We start from the raw sequence: 7,032 nt of genomic DNA, 5'->3' as shown, positions 1-7,032 counted from the left end.
GACTACCAGCTCCTCTCTTGTTGATTACTCTGTAAGTCATTCCTAGATAAGCACTCCCACTCCTCTCAACCTCCCAGTAACCCAGTTATGTACACAGAACTTGTTTACGCTCATCATCAAATCTGTCGGGATGATCCGGGTATGACTGAAGCTCCTCCCCCTTTGGCTTTGTCACCTTCCTATTGTTCTCGGGCTCCATTTTTGTCTCATCTTTCTAATGCCACTATTTGGGGATTTAGGTGTTCCCCCAATAAATTTGGTATTTTGGTTACCTGTCTAAATCCCTTAAACACCTCCGTTACCCGTTATATTATGCATAGGTGTGGTTTGGGCGTTACAATAATTAAACCACATTTAACCAATCACCAGTCTTGGCTTTAAGAGATCCCTTAACCGTTGCCCGTTAGTGCTATATTGCTTCATAGCCACTGCCCTGAAGTCTTACTGCTGCAAATTACAAAGAGATAGGAGAATAAGGAGAGATGAGGCAGCCTACTCTGTGCCTGCAGACATCTCCATTGAGGCGCGTGCGGCGTGCTGTGCGGCGCTCTACCGAACTAATTTGGCACGGCTTACGGGTGCTTTTAAACTCCACTATCGACTTCCCAAATGTATGTGAAATTGTGACCAAAATAGCAATTTAGGGGAAAGCGTGCCAACACGCCCATGACCACACCTCTAGGCGCAAATACCGGTGTCGGCAAAAAATATAGCGGTGACACGGGACGAAAATACCATTAAGGGACAGAGAAAGCTACCTATATTCTTAGGAATTGCGGGCTGAATTGCGGGCCGCACTGCGGGTAAAGGCTGTGACAAAATTGGAGCCCTGTTCTGCTTGCTGTGTTTGTGTGAGATGATGGAAATCTGATGAGAAAACATCAAAAACAAGTCAGTAAAACATTAAAGGGTATGACCACTTTTGTAGAGGTTTGTGTTAAACCTCTAACATGATGTAACTCCAAATGTGGACAAGAAAAATAAAAATAAAAATGCTCCAGTTATTAGAAATTGATAATTCCACATTTACATTCCACATTACATCATGGCAAGGTATCTACACAACCCAAACCTCTAGAAAAGTGGTATTACCCTTTAAACATTTAAAATTATTATTGTCTCCACCAGGCCGAAGGCATGTGGAGAGAGTATGTTTTGCACTCCGTCCGTGTGTCCGTCCGTCTGTGTACAGCTAATCTCTGGCACCGTTAACCCGCTCGATGCCAAATTTTGCACACACACTCCCTGGATGCCAACAATGAACCTCTGCCCAAAATGTTCACATTGGCCTAATATAACGCCACCAGGAGGCCACAACCTGACCTGCCCTGGTGGAGACCTGTGCCCCGAGGAGCACTTTATCTAGTTCACTATTGATTGATTGATTGAATACTTTATTAGGCAACATAAATGCAAACAGCACAATGTACAGTCAGGCATTTTTATCCAAAAAAGGATTTCACTGAAGAAAGACCTTGCGGCCTTGTTTCCATTCGGGTCCTATCCACTCACACATGATATGAATAATAAGTTAACACAGTAACAGTAAGTGATATAACAATAAGTGATATAACAATAATAATTTAAGGCAACATATACTTTATGTACAACTATATTTCCTCTAAACATGAAATATACATAAGGTTGGGGCCGAAGGTTAATCGGAAGGGGATTATTCGCACAAAGCGGCTGATGCGATCACCTCCTCTCCCTTTGACTTGCTGACAGGTGAATTTTTAGGCCTGTCTTGAAGGAAGCCAGTGATTTGTTAGTTTTGAGCGATGGGGGGAGGGCATTCCACACCTGGGTAGCAGTGCTTTGGAAGGTGAATTTGCCCATATTTGTTTTATAAATGGGTGGCACCAGATCGTTGTTCACGCTCCCTCTAGTTTTATGGCTGTGGGTGTTGCTCACGTTTTTAAAGTAATTAGACAAGTAAGTGGGTACTGAGGGCATGGAGGGTAAAGTTGCATTTACAATTTTGAAAGTCAGGCCGATCTTTAATTGCTTGACTCTGTCTTCCACCCTAAGCCAGCCTATGCTGTCAAAATGCTCCGCATATAGGTGGGTCATGGGCCCTAGGTGGAGAAGAAGACGGTTTGAAGCTTGGTTTGAAGTTTGAAGCTTGGTTTTATGTGCCTTTGAGGTGTTAGGGAACCAGGACGTACAAGCATAGTCAAAGATGGGCAGTATGAGGGCTCCAGCTAAGGTCCTGAGGGCCCTTTTGTTAATAAAGGAGGAGATTCTGCCTAAGATTCTTGTCCTTTGAAAAGGAGTTAGAGCAGGTCCCCAAACCTTTTTGGCCGTGCACTCCCTGAGTCCCTGTTACCTCCTGACCTAGCTGACGCACCCACCAAAGCTATAAGTCTCCCCCGTTTGTGCTAAATAACACCATAAAGCCGCCATTACCCTTTTCATGCATATACTGTAGATTACAACACTTACCCTACATTAGAATGTATGTGTTTGTTGGTTCGCAGAACTTCTCTTAGGTTGTCAAAATGGAGCTTGAGCAAACTTTTTGCTTAAAGTTCTACATGGTTCTTATAAAGGGAGGGGCTTTTACAGTAATATTACTTCCTACAACAGTTAGGAACAATCCTGGTCTTATGCTGCCATCTACAGGTTGCATGTACAACAACATGCAGAATTGAGGTAAACTGATAGTTTTGACGAGCAGCACAAACAGGGCCCTAGGATGTTGGTTCCCCTCCACTGTACAGGTATAGTAGGGCATAGCAGCAGAAGTGGTCTTCTGGTTCCCCGTGGGGGAGGTCAAAAGGGTGCTGAGTGTAGCAGAGTGGCTCACAGCCAGGAATTCAGCAATCCAGTCAAACCCTATAGTCAAATAAACAGATTATTTTTCTGACCATTATAGGGTGCAAATTTCTAATTGTGCTGCTGTTATATATTACAAATAGTATTAACATTGAGTGACTGCAGTTTCTTCCAGCGTGAAATGTCCCTTTAACAAGTAAAAACAAAATAATACATAAATAAATCCAAGGGTCTCTAAGTGAAAGGCTTTTGCGTACAGGTGAGTTTTCAGCTGTGACTTAAATCTCACAGGCAGCCAGTGAAGGGAGGCGAGAAAATGCATGCAGTTTGTTCAACAAGCTTCTTAGGAGACAGACTTTAGGGTTTAAGGAGTTCACAGTAAATCCTTTTTCCACAAATAGGCCTAATTACAGGTACGTCAACAACAGCTTAAGTAGCCTATGTGTGTAGACTACAAGCGCCATGGGGTGTGTCTGCATGGGCATGGGGACGGGAGAGTCGTCTCATTTCAGCACCCTGGACAGCGACCAGCTGCCTGAAGCCTCAACAATCTGAGCTTGGAGAAATACTTCAAAGCCTCTACATTTTGTCAGGCTATAGACCTACATACAGACACACATGGAACTGGATTTTAATAATGGTTAAATCCTAATAACAATAGTCTATTCTAACTGGTTTGTTTGGGGAAAAGGTAGGCAAAGTTTACATACAAATTGTTGTTAAATCGAAAATAGTGGTCCGACAACTCCAGTCCAGTCTGCTAATTTAGATGGTTTAAGTGGTTAAATTTTACTGTATTGTTTTTATTGATGTGTTTATGTATGTGTGGCACTGGCAGTAGCCCGATGATATAAAAGTCTAATATCTCCACGAGCCATATAGGGAATTCCTTTTGGCTATAATATGCTTTCCACGTGGGAGAGGGAAACCTGGGTTTGAATCCTCGGCGTTACATTGGTGCCATGACCTTTCCCCGTGGGGGAGGTCAAAAGGGTGCTGAGTGTAGCAGAGTGGCTCACAGCCTCAGCCCGATGATGTAAAAGTCTATTCCTCTCCCACTCAAAGGGAATTCCCTTTGGATTAGTGGTTAAAATGTTGGCTTTCCACACGGGAGATCCCGGGCCCATGTGTATGTTTATGTTATGTATGCTTCTCCCTCCCCTCTGTTTTGTTTTTGAGAGATGCCTAACCGTGTGTGTATGTTGGTATGTTTGTTTGTTCTGTTCTTTGCAGAAACGGACAGACAGATCTACTTTTCGTCACTATCAGGAATAGGCCTAAAACGTTCTGCGGTGCTGCTACATGGTTTTTGTCATTGCCATTCTACGAAGGAATCCCACGTGTTTCTTCTTAAACCATGAATTCTTTCAACGCTACCTCTAACTTCACGGGTAAAGGCTACGGCTTCCCGCCGCCAAGAGAAGAGCCGATCTACAAACAGTACAAGCCGGTGTCCAGGGACCTGATCGCTGTGCCCAAGCCCGTGTTGTACATGCTGATGGCCGCGGCGGTCATCGTGGGGGTGGCCTACGCTATCGTCGGACACCTCATCAAAGACCTGGCCCTGGACATAGCAGGTAGACTATGATGATTGATATGACGCCCAGTGCTGAAAAAAGTATCGTACTCCATTTTGTTTTTGAGTGGTGCAACCCCTCCTATAGACCGATTCCGTAGCGGGTCTCATGGTCGCAGCCTACGTATTTCCTGTAGGCGGACTCGACGTAGCTGCGGGGTTTAAACCATCACCAGGCGCATCTCTTCCACTACAGTGAACGGCAGAGTGACTGATGTTAGTTTGCCTCAAACTTTACTCTTTAACCTGCTTTTTTACTAACACTAACATTACAAAGATGCCCAGAACATCAAGATGAACCTGTGTAGTTTATGGCTGCTCCAACAGTAGTGGCAACATAAAAATAAAAATAAAACGGGATGTCTAATATCCACCGCGGTGGCTGAGACCAGAGCCATTGAGTAATGGTTGAGACGAAGCAGTGAAAGATACATAACGCCAGTCTTACCCAATACCAAATCTTTCTGTTTTATTAACACAAGGCTGCTGTACTTTATACCTCATACTTTAAATGCTTAGTATGAGGTATAAAATACAGCAGCCTTGTGTTCATAAAACAGAAAGATTGGGTATTGGGTAACACTGACATTATGTATCTTTCAGGACCTTTCACTGCTTTGTCTCAAACATTACTCAAGGGCTCTGGTCTCAGCCACCACGGCGGATATTTTGACATTCCGTATTTATTTATTTTTTATGTTGCCACTACTGTTGGAGCAGCCACAAACTACACAGGTTCATCTCGATGTTCTGGACATCTTTGTAATGTTAGTAAAAAAGCAGGTAAAAGAGTAAAGTTTGAAGCAAACTAACATCAGTCACTCTGCCGTTCACTGTAGTGGAAGAGATGCGCCTGGTGAGGCGTATTTCCTACAGGAAATACGTAGGCTGCGACCATGAAACCGCTACGGAATCGGTCTATAGACAGCTATGTGTGTGGCTGTGTCTGTCCCTGTGTCCCTGGCTGTGTCCGAGCACGAAAATAGCGTTATAGCGTTTGTTCACCACCAAGTGTCACTGTTGCACAGCCTAACACACAGACACAGACACACACAGGCCAGGGAGGTTGGCTTGTACAGTACAGTACAGTACAGTACAGTACAGTACAGTACAGTACAGTACAGTACAGTACAGTACCACTCACTTCAGACGGGTCTGATTTTGTCTGTCTATCTGTCTTCGTCAGATTCTGTAGAACACTGTGTCCAAATGTTATGCTATGGTACATTTGTTTACCTGGTATTATCCTATAGTTTCTATTTAAATTGTTTTTGTGACTGTGATCATCACCACACTGTCTCTCTGCCATGTATGTGTTTTAAGAGTGCTAAATGTTGTCTACATTGTACATTGTAGGTAGCCTATAGAGCGCCGCAGTCCCCGCCCCCTTTCAGAAAAGCGAGTGGCCCAGGAAGTGGAAGCCCCATGCATTCTCCCATCGGCACTTTTAATATAATTTATTTAAAGACGGTTACGCCGCGGACAAAGCCAATTCGGATCGTGACGAATCATGACATTGAACACAATATTTTGGGACGATCAAATCATTAGAAAGAAGAAAAGAAAGTCAGGAGACAACACTATTTGTTTTATTTTTCGTCTTATAAATTATTTGATCGGCCCAAAATATTGTGTTCATTGTCATGAAAAAAACCACCCACACATTGTATAAGTTATATTGTAATAACATTCTCTACCATCCAGATTGTTTAAGTTATATTGTATTAACATCCTCTATACTCTACTCTACTCGGATGGCTGCAATTCGAAACTGGCCCCTGTAAAATCTGAATCCCCCACCCACCCCTTTTCCCCCCTCACTGAATTTGTTTTCTTTTCCCTTTTTACCTCCTTTATGATAATGATTTCCTGTTTTTTGGCTATATAGAAGTGTATATTTGTATGTCTCTAAATGTTATGATGAATTGAACAAGGTTCAAGTTTTATTGGTCGTCCACTCACAGTTAACAGTTTTTTGTATTGAGTTATGCTTGAAATGTTCTGTAATTCTGCAAACTGTTAATAAATACTTCAATCAATCAAATTGTATAGGCCTAGAGGTGAATGGAACCAATTCCCGGTTCCTCAATGTTGGATCCTGGTTCCTGCGGTTCCGGATCCCAACCCCTATAGTCTTGACATGGAAAAATATTGAAAACTATAATCTCTTGCAGACTGCGTGCTTGGCCCAGTGGACGACGGTGACAAGGACAAGAACCCGGGTCCGACCGGACCCCGACACCCCCCGCCCACCATGCAGGCCAACGCCTTCCACGTGTGGGACCAGGATAACATGGTCGTCCACCTCCCCACCTCCCCAGACGAGTACTCCGGCGGCGAAAGCCCCCTAGCCATGGCCGTGCACGCCGCCGTTCCGTACTTCCACTCCATACCGTCCATCCCACAGCGCGCCTTGTATTATCACTCGTACCCGCAGAGCCCCACCAAGCATCCACTCAGCCCTACTAAGCATCCGCGCAGCCCCTTCAAAGACAGCCCATCACACGCCGGGGAGTTCAATTTCTGATTCCTATAGGTGGATGGTATATGAGGAGGGGACTTTGGGTTTAGGGGCCGTATTTGTTGAGGCTGAAATGTACCCGAGTTAAGAAACAGACCACAAAACACACATCTACAGTACAGCCAAAACATAACCACAAGACATAATATTGTATAGG

The sequence above is a fragment of the Protomyctophum bolini genome, assembly GCF_963924005.1.
Source record: "Protomyctophum bolini genome assembly, chromosome: 1".
Lineage (NCBI taxonomy): Eukaryota > Metazoa > Chordata > Actinopteri > Myctophiformes > Myctophidae > Protomyctophum > Protomyctophum bolini.
This window is presented reverse-complemented; position numbering follows the sequence as displayed.